Source organism: Macrotis lagotis, chromosome 1, assembly GCF_037893015.1.
Source record: "Macrotis lagotis isolate mMagLag1 chromosome 1, bilby.v1.9.chrom.fasta, whole genome shotgun sequence".
Classification (NCBI taxonomy): domain Eukaryota; kingdom Metazoa; phylum Chordata; class Mammalia; order Peramelemorphia; family Peramelidae; genus Macrotis; species Macrotis lagotis.
In genome coordinates this window covers 785,920,142-785,934,935 of record NC_133658.1, presented here as the reverse complement: position 1 = coordinate 785,934,935, position 14,794 = coordinate 785,920,142, and the positions used below count along the sequence as shown (strand labels likewise).

Below are 14,794 nucleotides of genomic sequence, written 5' to 3'. Positions count from 1 at the left end.
TATACTTTATATATACTTTATAAAGTATACTTTAATTATAATACTAATTTTCAGAAGTCCTCATTTCCATTAGAAAAGTACTTTCTATTTGCATCTTATACATTCTGAATTTGAGTATTTAAAAAAATAGTAATGAATAATATTTTAGAAGAAAAGAATGCTCTTGGTGTATTAAAGTATCTGAGATTGGCAGCAAAAAAAGGATCTCTAGTGACTAAGAAAATGCATTAAAAAATCAATTGGAAACAAGGAAATTCAACTGTTTTAAAGTTGAATCTATATTGTTGGAGTACTAGTGTTATATCCCTTTGGAAATTTCTATCTGATGGAATATATGTTTTTCTTTTCTTTTTTCCTAAAGTAGCATTGTTCCCCTTTGTTTCTGTACCATAATCATTTTCTGGCTATACTTTGATCTATAGTTCATAACTTTGCACAGAGCAAGAAGTATTTCATCATCCTTCCTCTGGGATCAGGGTTGGCTCTTGTAGTTAATCTATGATGAACTGCCTTTAAGAGTGATTTTTCATCTAGATTACTTTAATTATTTTGTATATTTCTCTCCTGTATCTTCTTTCCTTACAACATGAATTCATAATTCCTGGCACAAAGTTGTAATAAATGCTTCTTGACTGTGGGTCCATATCATATTTTCTTATGTTGCCCTATATTTTTCATTTAAAAATTTTTTTAAAGAGTTCATTTATTTTGAGTTTTACAATTTTTCCCCTAATCTTACTTACCCCCCACCCCCCACAGAAGGCAATTTGCCAGTCTTTACATTGTTTCCATGGTATACATTGATTCAAATTGAATGTGATAAGAGAGAAATCATATACTTAAGGAAGAAATAAAGTATAAGAGATAGCAAGATCAGACAATAAGATATCAGTTTTTTTTCCTAAATTACAGGTAATAGTCCTTGGTCTTTGTTCAAACTCCACAGTTCTATATTTTTCATTTTTAATGAATTTATATATCACTATTTGTTCAGTCTTAACCCAATTGATGGGCACCTACTTTCTTTCCAGGTTCTTTTTATTTTGTGTTACTACAAAAAAGTGCTGCTTGGTTTATTATTTTATGTATGAGACTTTTCTTTTAGTTGTTGCTGATATTCAGTCATGTTCCCCATTTGAGGTTTTCTTGGCAAAGGTACTGGAATGGTTTGATATTTCCTTATCCAGCTCATTTTGCAGAGGAGGAAGTGAGGTAAACCGGGTTAAATGACTTGTCCAGAATCACATAGCTAGTAAGTTATCTAACACTGGATTTGAACAGATGAAGATGAATCTTCCTGACTTTGCAACTTAATCTTTAGACATTTACTCCTTCCCTACTGCCTTCAAACATTCCGTCTCCCCATCCATTAAAAAAAAAGTCTTCACTTTATCCTAGAATTTTTCTCATTTTGTTAGCTCCCTTTCAGCCAAAATCTAGACAAAGTTCTGTACCATCACTGCCCACATTTCCTCTAATCCTATTCACTTTTCAACTTCTGATCTGGTTCCAATCTCAAATCTTGAGGAACCCATTCTTCCCAAGATTATTAGATATTTATTGTGAAATTTGATGACCTTTTCAGAGTCTTCATCTTTCTTGAGTTCTCTACAGCATTTAATATTTACCACACCCTCTTCTAGGATTCTGGGTCCTACATGAGTTTTCAAGACACTCTTTTGACTTACCTGTCACTCTCTTTACCTAATACCTTCTTTTAATCATCCTCTGCTAGACCTATGTTCTATTCCCCCAGTATGGCATAGTCCTAAGAACTGTTCTACATCTCTTCTCTTTCCTTACACCTTCTTTCTGGGTAACTTCTTTGGTTCCCATTGCTTCAACAATCTTCATGAAGCAGATAATATTTAGTTCTATATATCCAAACCTTTATCTTTCTTCTAAACTCTAGTTCCACCTCACCAAGCCCCTGGACAATTTGTCCACATCTTGTGGGTCTATAGGAAGATCAACTTAAGTTATCTAAAAACAGAATTCATTTTCTTCTTCCCTAAACTCACCCTTTGTCCAAAGTTCCTTTTTTTTCTCTCTTCAAGGTATTATCTTTTTGCAGCCCTAGTTTATGACCTTATAAATCACCTTCAAAAACAAACACTTGTGAAATTTACTAATTTACCTCTTAGTGGCTAATGGAGATGTCTGAGTCCTAGCACCTGAACTGTGTTCTAGACTAGATTTGGCAAATGCCTATAGACTAGCTCAGAACACTCTGGATTTAGTCAGAGCCTGGGTCTAGTACATAGCCACCAGAAGACTGTTTTCACAGAATTATAGCTTTATATTATATATATATATATATATATATATATATATATATATATATATACACACATATATATACATATATATATGTTCAATCCATATATGCACATATATAAATTTAAATTATAAAAATAGAGGCCAATCTTTTCATTTTATTGATGAGGAAAACTGAGGGCCATTAAGAAACTTGCCCAAGGCCATTGAATTAGTGAATGATTGTGGCAAAATTTGAACCATGTAGCATCTCAACAGTCTTTTTATATATTTGATAGTATTCTTTTTGCTTCTATAATAATGATTAAAGTATTTCTGTGGTTAAATTAATTGTGCTATACTCACCTGATTAAAATACAGTAGGAAAGAGAAGAGGATGGAAACCATTAGGGAGTGGAACTGAGCCAAAAGACTAATTAGGTAAATACAGATAGACCTCATTCCTAGACTTAACTAGAAGAATATTATAATCCACAAAAGAGGTGGAGCTACAGAAGAGAGGTAACCTTCTTTGAAAGAATCATGGAGAATTTAGGATGTTGAGTGGAGACCTTAAACAAGGGACCTCCCCCCCCAAAAAAATAACAGTCTTAGGTAATAGGTTAGTAGTATCCCTGGTGGTTAAACATGGGGCCTAATCTGCAACTATTATTACCATTTGTGTGTGTGTTTTACAAAGAGATTCATATGGATGGATATACCTAGAATTCCATGTATTTCCTCAACTTTTATTTTAAAGAAAATTTTGTGATTCTTGTAAGAAAGGCTACTTCCCCCCCACCTTTCCTGGCTTGTTTTCATCTTGGAAATCCCTCCTGAAAGGAAGCACTGTTTCATTATTCCTTTAATTTATGCAAATCTTCTAATTTGATGTAAAAACTATATAGTTTGCCATTGATTCATATTGTTAATTGAAACTTTAATTGTGCTAATACCCTAAATTTATGCCAAGGCTACAAATTTGCATGGTTGCATGGCTGAGATTTAAATGAGAAGTATCAGTGTTAAATATTTAATGAGTTTATGTGAAACACATAATTGAATTTACTCCTTTTTAAAGGACTTTTGAAACCAAGTATGCTTATTTACACCAAAGACTAATCTTTAGATGGCATTAATGACTTGGGTGAAGGTTTTGAAAATGAGACAGTGGTATGTTACCAGAATCAGTGTTTCATTTTTTAATCTCCAGAGAGATTATGGTGGTGGAAAATAGCTGGAAACTAGCCATTTGACCACCCCTTACAAAGGTCAAATATACGGAGTTGATTCTAAGACATTCCTAAAAAGAAAATATTTGAAGATGCTATAAAATGCTTGTCTATGAGAAATTTGGTTTCTGTAAGTAGAGGGGAAGTTGGACACAAGGAGCAAGGACTTTCCCTATGGCAAGATAAGATTCTTCACAGAAAAGTTGCCTTATCTTGTGAGGAGCCATTTGAATCTTAAATGTAATAGGACATGTAATAGAGATATTATGGTAGTGACTGGTGATTAAATTGGGGAAATGAATAAAATTAATGAATAATCTCAAAGTACAAGTATTCAATTTCATATGTGATCTGAAATCAGGAATCTAATGTTGTGAGCAGAAATTTTTTTAAATGCTAGAGAAATGATTTGGTTTTTCAAAGAACTGACAGTAAACTTATGTGCAATTCCTGAATATTCACCAGCATGAATGATAGGATTTTTCCAAATTTGTGCTGCATTTGAGATCTGCCTTTGGAGGGAGCAGTGAAGCCAGATGGGTGATGTCATCCATCCACGTTCCAAGTAAACACTGGGCAGGTGCGGTTCCAAGGATTTCTGATTAAACTCAGAAGCATGAAGCAGCAAGTTTGATATGAACTACCAGGTTCAATATGACTGAGGAAAAATTTAATTCCAAACAGAGTTTACAGGTATGCTTTCTAAAACATCTTCATATGTATGGGCTATAAAAGTAAGATAAGAGACCATCCCATCACCCACATGCAAAGCTAGCTTCTCAGGGAAAGCATAATGAAAAATGTAACAATGGGCAACTGTTCCCCTTCATGAGACAAAGGTTAATGACCAGAGGTCATAGAGGCTTCATATAATCCCAATGCAATCAAAGAACATATCCCTGTCACAAATATAGGCTGGTCCCTGGTCATAGACATGGTTAATAAATTCAGAATTTGGAAGCAAAGGCGTGATTTCTAATTCCAAGTTCAGTGACATTTCTACCATAAAAAAGGGGAAAAAATAAAAATGGTCACCATCTTGAAATATAATCATTTAAATTTCATAATTACTAATTTAAAACATACATATAAGGAACTTAGCCAATCTTATATTCTATAGTTATTACAGTCACTTAATCTTACATATTCAGATTTAACAGAAAAAGTATAACAGTAGAAAAAATCCTGACTAGGCTATCAATAAGGGCAAAGGTTCTAGTTCTGACTGATCGATCACTAACTCTGAAGTCTTGGGTAAGATAGAATCTTTCAGCCCTGATTTCATCATCTCTAAAATGAAAGATTTGAACAGGATGCCCTGTGAGGAGCACTGTCCTTTCCAGTTTTAGGATTAATGAAGCTTGCTGTACCCTACACTTACACATTCCTTCAATTCCTGTTTTTTTATATTCTTGAGAACTAGGGAGAGGCAGGCTAGGCAGTCACCCAGTGTGCAACAGGTAGGGGTGCTTAGTTCAGTATTCTGTGTTAGAAAGGCACATATTTTATAATTCCAGAAAATTCCATTCTTAATCATTACTAGGTGCCTCTGGTGAACATCAACACCCAAGGGGAGGCAATTTTCTTTTTTTGTTTAAGATTTTATTTTGAGTTTTACACTTCCCTTCCCCACCCCCCAGAGGAGGCAATCTGCCAGTCTTTACATTGTTTCCATGTTGTACACTGATCCAAATTGAATGTGATGAGAGGAAATCATATCTTTTCGGAAGAAACAAAAAGTATCCGAGATGACAGGATCAGGCAATAAGAGGTCAGTTTTTTCCCTAAGGGAGGCGGTTTGCAAACGTTTCCTGGAGAATGCACATCAGTGTGCGCAGCCTGGGGTGGGCCCTCGCTCTAACTAGCTGGACAAAGCGTGGCGGCCCTGGCCCGGGCCCGGCAGGCCCTCGCTCTAACTAGCTGGACAAAGCGTGGCGGCCCTGGCCTGGGCCCGGCGGGCCCTCGCTCTAACCGGCCGGACAAAGCGTGGCGGCCCTGGCCCGGGCCCAGCGGGCCCTCGCTCTAACCGGCCGGACAAAGCGTGGCGGCCCTGGCCCGGCGGGCCCTCGCTCTAACCGGCCGGACAAAGCGTGGCGGCCCTGGCCCGGGCCCGGCGGGCCCTCGCTCTAACCGGCCGGACAAAGCCTGGCGACTCTGGCCCGGGCCCAGCGGGCCCTCGCTCTAAGCCGGACAAAGCGTGGCGGCCCTGGCCCGGCGGGCCCTCGCTCTAACCGGCCGGACAAAGCCTGGCGACTCTGGCCCGGGCCCAGCGGGCCCTCGCTCTAAGCCCGACAAAGCGTGGCGGCCCTGGCCCGGGCCCGGCGGGCCCTCGCTCTAAGCCGGACAAAGCGTGGCGGCCCTGGCCCGGGCCCGGCGGGCCCTCGCTCTAAGCCGGACAAAGCGTGGCGGCCCTGGCCCGGCGGGCCCTCGCTCTAACCGGCCGGACAAAGCGTGGCGGCCCTGGCCCGGCGGGCCCTCGCTCTAAGCCGGACAAAGCCTGGCGGCCCTGGCCCGGGGCGGGTGGGCCCTCGCTCTAACCGGCCGGACAAAGCGTGGCGGCCCTGGCCCGGCGGGCCCTCGCTCTAACCGGCCGGACAAAGCGTGGCGGCCCTGGCCCGGGCCCGGCGGGCCCTCGCTCTAAGCCCGACAAAGCGTGGCGGCCCTGGCCCGGGGCGGGTGGGCCCTCGCTCTAACCGGCCGGACAAAGCGTGGCGGCCCTGGCCCGGCGGGCCCTCGCTCTAAGCCGGACAAAGCGTGGCGGCCGTGCCCCGGGCCGGGCCCGCCTGCGGCTCAGCTCCATTTAGCAGGGCAGACCCCCGCCCCGCCGCGCCCCGCCCCCCGCGCTGCTGCGCGCTCTGAGCCCCCCAGGCGCCTCCACCGCGGCTCCGCGGGCGCCCGAGTGGAAACTTTCCTCTCCCGGGCCTGCGGGCGGGGCGGGCGCCGGGGCGGGGGCGGGGCGGGGCGGAGCCGGCGGGCGGCCATATTGCGGGGCTGTCTGCGGCGGCGGCTGCTCTCCGGCGTCCCGCGCTCCCTCCTCGGCGGGCTCCGGGCCCCCCTCGGCGGGCGGCGCACGGGCGGCGGCTCCTCGGCCGGCCCCCCGCCTCAGGAAGCGGCGCGGGGGAGGGAGCGAAGTGGGTGACGGCCCCCGGCCCCCGGCCCCCGGCCCCGCGCGGAGGCCGTGCGTGCGCAGACCGCGCTCCGGCCCTCCGGCCGCTCCCGCGCGCACCAGGTGAGCGGGGCCGCGGGCCCCTGGGGGAGGGGCGGAGCCCGCGTCACGGGCTGGGGGGGCGAGCTAACGGTGCACCCGGGGGCTAAGTCCGGAGCCGCGTGGGGGCGGGGAGGCGACGCCGGCGCAGCCCCCCCCCCCCGGCAGCCCCCGCGCGTCCTCGCGCACGGACCGACCGACAGACCGACGTCACCGCACTCCCGGGCGCGCTCTGCACCCCGGCTCCGCCGGACTCGGGCCCCGGGCCCGGCCCGCCCCGCGCAGCCCTTTAAAAAGACTCCGCGGAGGAGCGAAGGTTGCGGTATTTCGAAGAGAATAGGAGCTGGGCAGAGCCCCCTGCGGCCGCCGGGACTGCCCCGTGCCAGGCGCGCTTCCTGAAGGCCCGGCCGGGCCAAGGCTGTTGCTTTCAGCACACTTTTCTTTCTTTTGGGTCCGGGCGCTCGCCCGAGCCCCGCCTCCCTTCACCCCCTCGCCGCCGCCTCCCCCATCACTGCAGCAGCGCCGCCGCCGCCCGGAGATTGCGGGCTGCGGCGGATTGTGGAAGCGGGGGGCACCTAGCTCCCTGCGCCCCTGTGCCAGGAGAGCCTCCCCTGCTGCCGCTGCTGCGTCCGGGGCTTGTACGTGTGCCCCTCAGCAAGCCGGCTCAGCCTCGCCTGTTGGCATGAACACTTAGGCGGCTGTCTCGTCATCTTGGTGGGGGTCCAAACTTTGCCCACTCAACTTCAAAGGTAAAGCGCCCCTTCGGGAGGGATCTTCAAAATTAATTGTGACCACAGTCCTCAAATAGAGGATATTTTCTTTCACCTTATTAAACGTTTCATTTGTTTTAGAGTTAGCTTGGTTTATTCAATGCCAACTTTTTCAGAACCCTTTGAAGTATACGTTTTGCTAAATCTATCTTAACGAAAGGCTTGGTGACAATCCCGTGGCTTGGATACCAGCATGATGTAAATGTGATAGCATCAAAAAAACAGTTCTTATTTATAAGTCCCGTGAAATGGCCATTGCTTTCTATTGTTTGCAGAATCCACGTTTTAGAGACATTACAGACAGAGATCTGAATGAACAATTGTTCTGTATGGAACCCTGGATAAATAATGCTCTTACTATACGATTTAGAAAAAAATAATGAAAGCACGTTTTTAAAAATTTGCGGTATTTCTTGCTTTCATCAGTATGTTTTAGTAATGACATGATGTAAAGGAGCATTAAATCTTCAATTTTCAATAACTGAACATGTATACCCTTTGGAAAGATGGCTGTGTGATGGAGTCAAGATCCCTTCCAACTCCAGAAGCTTCTGTTTATCAGTGATTAGGACAGTGCTGTTACATAATAGGAATTTGTTGATTTATTATTAGCACTTCCATATTTCATGGGTTGATGGTGGTGAAATATTGATTACAGTTATTCTCATACTGGTCTTCAGGAGTTGTTGGGCTGTTTTCAGCTGATGATGAACCTCTTTATTAGTTAAGGAAAAATAACATACTAGAAAAACACATGTAGCTTTTAAGATATATATATAGACTTAAATATATTAATACCTTGCTCTTTTAGAAGAGCCTAAAAAGATGTTATTTTAAAATAACAGAATAAAGGTTAATTTACAGTATTTTAAAAAAAAGATGTGGGGAAGAAAATGTTTGAGGCATTGCTTTTTAGAAACAATTTATTATTAAGATGTTTTGGGAGGGTGTGAGGCAAAATGAATTTTAAACAATTCTTCCTACAGGTGGAAATTATTAACTTTACTAACTTAACCTCTGACTCTCCCGAGAATTCCAGTTAAGGAGAGAGGGTTATTTCTTGTTGCTTTTGCTTTTCCAAGCACAATCAGCAGACAGTTGAACTCATTTTAATTAGTCTTTGTCACATTGACATTATGATTTATCCTTTTTTTAAGTTTCTATCCTATTAGTTTCAGATGGTCATTGTTCCTGAACAGTTACTTTACTATTGATTTTAGTTTTGCTTACAGAAGTTCTTCCTTTCAATAAAATATTTAAATTAATCATGGAATTAGGAAATCTTATCATTCACGCTCCTATCATTTAAAAATGTGAACAAATCTTAGTAGTACTGAAGATAGACAAATTATACCTAGGGTTGGGAGAAATAGTTGGGGCTAATAGTCCTTTCTTTTGGAGTGCTGTTTAGTGGAGATGATTCTGTTTTTGCTTTGTGAATTTTGGTACTTGGGAAGGTGAATAACTTTACAGAGAAGGACCCATTCTGTTTCTGTTGTAATGTAGGATAGATTGGTATGAACCAACTTTCCTGTGAGATTCAGCCAAGTTCAACATGTCAGGCAGTGGACATTGTTACTGGGCACTGTACTAAGTACTTGGAGTGCAAAAAAGAATTCAAATACAGTCTTCCTACCTTTCATCTGGCGCTGTTGTTGACTATGCTGGAGTCTCTCCAAATGCTGGCACTTTTCCAAGCCAGTGCTAGATTGCATCCTTGGTGTCCTCCCAGCCCCCTCCTTTTCCTCTCCTGGGAATCCTTGTCAGGGTTCGGGATCATTTTTTCTATGTTTGTAGCCACTTTCAGCCAGCCTCACATGGCAACTCAGTCCTGATATCTTGCTGTTTGAAACACATTGTTTTTAAATTTACTATTAAGAACTGTAAGAAATACACTTACTGTATATATATCTATATTTCTGAATTACTGTTGTTATACTTGCTCACCAGTGTGCTATTATAAGCAGCTTGTTTACTATAACATATTATAAACCTTAATTCCCTCTAGAAATGCAATTTGTTGTTGGTAGAACTTATGCCTGGGAGAGAATGGGACTGAGCATTCCATAAGTAGGTATTTTTCTGTCTTAATGTGGAAAATAAAGGTGTATGTAGGAATATCCTTATATTAAGGGTGAATTAAGATGTTATAGTATGGATGATTTTAACTGGTGGGAAAATAAATTAACATTAAGATAATACATTTTGAATCTAGTATGAACATAATGATTATGCCATTAAAACAGAATTTTGGTAACAAGGCATTTAAAATATTAATTCATATATTATGTATCTTACATCCTTTGATTATAATTTTGTTTTTAATTACTTACTATGTGTCAGACAAATTACTAAGCACTAGAGCTGCAAAAAAAAGGAAAAAACAATCCTTACTTTCAGGAGTATACATTTCCATTGGCAGTTAGGAGGTGCAGAAAATGGAGTATGGGTTATGGAGTCAGGAAGAATTGAGATCAAATTCTGCCTCAGATTATTAACTTATTAAACTCTGTGACCCTGGAGAAAGTCATTCTGTGCCTTGGTTTCCTCATTTGTAAAATGAGGAGGATAATAGCACCTACCCCACAGAATTGTTAAAAGTCAAATGAAGCAATGTATGCACAGCCCTACATAAATTACTAAGTTGCTGCTGTTCCTACTTACTTCCACTACTTCTCTCCTTTCTTTTCCATCTTTCTCCCCTCTCTCCTCTCCTTTGTCCCTTTCCTTTCACCTCTCCTGTTCTCCTTCTGTTTTCCTTTTTTCTGCTTTTTGTCTTCCCTCTCTTCTCCTTTCATCTGTCTCTTCTGTCCCCCTTGCTCTTTTTTCTTCCCCCTTCCCTCTTCTCTTCTTTTCCCTTTCTTCCTTTCTCCCTCCACCTCCCCTCCTTTTTTCTGTTTTCTCCCCTCCTTTTTCTGTTTTCTCTCCTCCCTTTTCTGTTTTCTCTCCCTCCCTTTTTCTGTCTACTCCCCACCTTGGTTAACTCCTTTCAACTGTGAAGATTGGCAGCTCTTCTAATTTATAATCTTAGAATTTTTGCCAGGGTCACATTTGGGAAGTTAAGTGACGAGTGGTAGCCATATAGCTAATATATGTGTCAGAGGGAAAAACTGAACCCCACTCTTTCCAACTTAAAAGCAAATTTGTTATGCCATCATGCCTCTCTACTATGTCCTATTGATTTTATGCTATTTAAAGTTGTATTAAGGGATTATTTTATGATTTTTGTCAGTATTTTGGGTGATTATGGCTAGGAAGAAATTTTGAAAAGAAAATGTATGTAAAACACAATTTCATTTTATTACTCCTTTTAACAATGAATTCCATGTCTAAGTATGTTATTTATTCAGCAGTTATATGTAAGATGTCACAGATTTTTTTCATGTGCAGTCAACACATTTTCAAAATATGTTTACACATAAGGAAACTATCTTATTGAAAGTAGTCAATTAACAACATATAACAACAATATACTAAAAATATAAATATTTGAACCAATTCAGATTTGATGTTGGGATAAAATGAGACCCTCAGAGGTCATTGAACAAAAGTTTATTTAAATAGCAAGAATGTGCAGTGAACATCCAGTGGTATTTCTAATGTAAACAAGTCTGGTGACTCCTGTGCTCTCCAGACATCCACCAAATTAGAGTAGCCCCGATCCACATGAGTAGTACCTTTTTTGCCCAAAGATGATCAGGAAGCAACTTCAGTAAGGCCAGTGACTCCCAGAAATCTGCTTAAGAGGTAGCACAACTTGCCCCATCCGTGGATTCATTAAGTCCTTGACTTTGTTAATCTTTTCCTAGCTCATGTTGGTGGGAGAAGCACTGATAGATATTGGACCTTTCATAAGACCACACTGAGGTCAAAGGAGGCAGCTTAACACAGTGAAAGAGTGCAAGAATTGAGAGTCTAAAGACTTGATTCCTAATTCTGCTTGCCACTGATTAGCCATTTAACCTTGGTTTTTAGACCTCTTGTTTTCTGATTTGGAAATGATGAGATTGGATTAGATTATTTCTAAGGCTTCTTCCAGCTTGAAAATTCTATTTATGAATTATTTACAAGTATGAAGCAGTATAATTTTAATATAAGCTACCAAATGTAAAAAGTTTGTGATCTTTAAACTAATTTGTTTTAAGAAAGCTAAGTTCTTAGATACTGTTCAAAATTGAGAATACAAAGAAATGTTTGGAAGATACTGTATCTAAAAGTGTAGGTGCTACAGTGTTATAGCAATTTTTCAGGAAGATCATGGGGTATATGACAGTTAAAATGTTTTTATAACACTAAGATAGGATAATACTCTTTATAAATGGTATTACTTTTTTTAGGAGTAAAGGAGACTTTAGCATCCCAGACAGTTTTTGCTTTTAAATGAAAAACTGAAGTCGGATGGGTGGGTCTGCTGAGAGGCAGATGGGTCTCCCAAAATGTTGTTTACATTTATAGTTGAGGTTGATTTCAATTAGAATTTAGTATATTAATTTCTTACAAGTCTGAGTAGGCATCTCCATTGTTTTCTTGCAGGGCAGACATAGCCTTACTAAAATATGAGCAGCAAGTTGAGAGTTTGAAGTTACCTAGGAGATCTCTAGTCAGTCCTTATTTTAATGAGAATTCTGTCCAGAACTTCACTTAGCTTTTTCTTGTAGAGCTTAGATATTTGGAAAACTTGGTTTCAATCATTCAATTAAAAATCAATCGGTAAGTGCCAGGCATTAGGGTTACAAATATAAGAGTGTCTGCTCTCAAGGAGTTCATATTCTGTGGGGGAATAGATTTTCACAGGTACAGGATATAAACGAATAAATACAAATTGTTTGAGTGGGGGACTAATGAGGAATCAAAAAAAATCTCTTGAAGGAGATGGTACTTGAGTCATTACTCCTTTTAATAAATACTCCTAATAATAATAATAATAATAATAATAATAATAGGATATCTGTTTCAAGTCTCTTCTTCCCTATTCTTAATCTCAAGGCTGAACCCTTGATATCATTCCCCCATTGTCTCCTTTGCTCCAGGCTCTTATGAAGAGTTGCTGCTTTGCTAAATCCAACCAATTCTCCATTTTGTGTACATATCCTTCTATTTCTTTTCAATCACCTTCCCTAACTTGAATCTTACCTTGACCTTTGTCTTTAGGTTAATTCTACTCCTGCAATTCTAACCTCTTACAGTCTGTTTTCTGAATTTAGCACTTGACTGAATCTAATCTCATGGATCCTTTTAATTGATGAACATCATGGCTTATCCCAGTTCTCATTATCTTTTAAAAAAAAATTTTTTTTTAGCACCATTGACCACCCCTTGTTTCTCTATATCTTCCTGCTTTTTCCTGGTTGTCTAATTTTTTTTAAAGGTTTTTGCAAGGCAATGGGGTTAAATGGCTTGTACAAGGCCACACGGTTGGGTAATTATTAAGTGTCTGAGACCAGATTTGAACCCAGGGTACTCCTGACTCCAGGGCCGGTGCTTTATCCACTGCGCCACCTAGTTGTCTTCTTACACAACTTTTTCTGCTCTCTTTTATTTGAACCCTGGGTGTTGTCTCTTCTTGAGGTTCAATTATCAGCTGTGCAAAGGGCTCCCAAATCTATGTATCCATCACTAACCAATATTTCATATATATATATATATATATATATATAAATTCACCTATATCCAATCAGTTGTCAAATCTGTCAATTTTTCTCCATATGACTTTCACTGCATTTCTATCATCCTGGTTCAAGGCTTCTTCACTTTATGCCTAGATTATTGAAAGTCTTTTGGTTGGTCCTTTTTATCTCTTCCCCACTCTCTTTGAGATTACTTCCTCTCTGTCTTTCCTCTGAGATTACATTCAGTTTATTCTGTGTATATCTTGTGTATGCATAGTTGTTTGAACATGACTATTTTCATTAGTATGTGAACTCCTTGAGGACAAGAATTCCTGTTATTTAGAACTGTGCTTCTCACATAGTAAGCACTTAATAAATGCACATTGACTGAGTAATTTCTGAATTCCCATCCTTATTACCAACTTTGTACTGAACATTTCTGTCTGAATGTTCCATTGATTGATCAAATGACTCTTCTTTACCCTTCCCTTTGTTTCCCTTTCCTTTTTCCTGCCCCTTGTCTTTCCTCTTTTTTCCCCATTCTTCCCCCTCCCCCTCTTCTTTCTCATTCTGTGTACCTTCTGTGCAGCTCACATATATTATTAGAGAGTTAAGTTGATTGAAGCACTGAAGGCAAATGACTTTTCCCCAAGTCACACAATATATGAGAGCTGGGGAACTCCAGTCATTTTGACTCTGGCCTTTTGACTCTGGGCTTGGCTTTCTATCCACTATAACAGATTCTCAAATTTAACATGACCAGTATAGTAGGGCATGTCCAGCCTCCCAGTCAGTCAGATTAAAAACCTCATATCAACCTTGATTCTTTACTTTGTTCAATCCTTACATTCATTAAAAGGTAAAATCTTGTCAATATTATTTCCTCAACAACTCTTGAAGTTATCTTTCTCTTTACTCACATAGCCATTATTTTAGTTCATAATGTTTACTACCTTTTTTAAAAATTAGAATCCTAGTTGTCCTCCTTGCTTCCCAGTTTCATCTCTTTGCTATCTTATTTTTTACACAGCAGCCTAAAGAATCTTCCTAAAGGCCAAGAATGACCATATTACCTCTATGCTTAAGAATCTTAACAGTTCCCTGGTTTTTTTTTAAGGTTTTTTGCAAGGCAAATGGGGTTCCCTGTTTCATTCCAGTAAAATTCAGCTTGGCATTTAAAGTTCTTTACTGTCTAGTTTTTGTCTCTGTTTTCATAATTTCTCCATTTTTCCAGTTTTTCCCCCCTCACATTATGCTCCAGCTAAACTCATCATCTTGAAGTTACCAAATTCAGCATTCCACTTACTATATCTTTATCTTTTCCCAGACTGTCCCTCATGTCTAGAAAGCACATTTTCCTTCCTTATACATACTCTTAGAATCTGTAACTTGGGGTGGCTAGGTGGCATAGTGGATAGAGCATTGGCCCTGGAGTCAGGAGTACCTGGGTTCAATTGCGGGCTCAGACAGTTAATAAGCACCTGGCTGTGTGGCCTTGGGCAAGCCACTTAACCCCATTTGCCTTGCAAAAACCTTAAAAAAAAAGAATCTGTAACTTTCATCAAGAATCATTTTAGGTACCATTTCCTAATCAAGTCAGTTAAAATTTATTAAGGTCCTACTCTTCTAAACAAAGAAAGGCAAAGACAGTCTCTTAAAGTAACTTACAATTTAACGGTGGAGCAACATGCAAACAACTAAAGTACAAACTAGATGTAGGGA

At 41.0% G+C, this 14,794-nt stretch overlaps 1 protein-coding gene across 2 annotated transcripts in view; it reads left to right on the top strand.

Moving 5' to 3' along the window:
- Positions 1-6,613: 6,613 nt before the first annotated feature.
- The window catches only part of RDX (radixin), a 100,605-nt gene continuing 92,424 nt past the window's right edge, over positions 6,614-14,794 (top strand). Inside the window, exon 1 of one of the 2 annotated variants that reach the window (XM_074216636.1) lies at positions 6,614-6,717. The gene's annotated coding sequence lies outside the window, so the exon portion shown is untranslated. Of the gene's footprint in view, positions 6,718-7,317; positions 7,443-14,794 lie in introns of those variants that run through there. The other variant, XM_074216637.1, reaches the window with a different exon arrangement.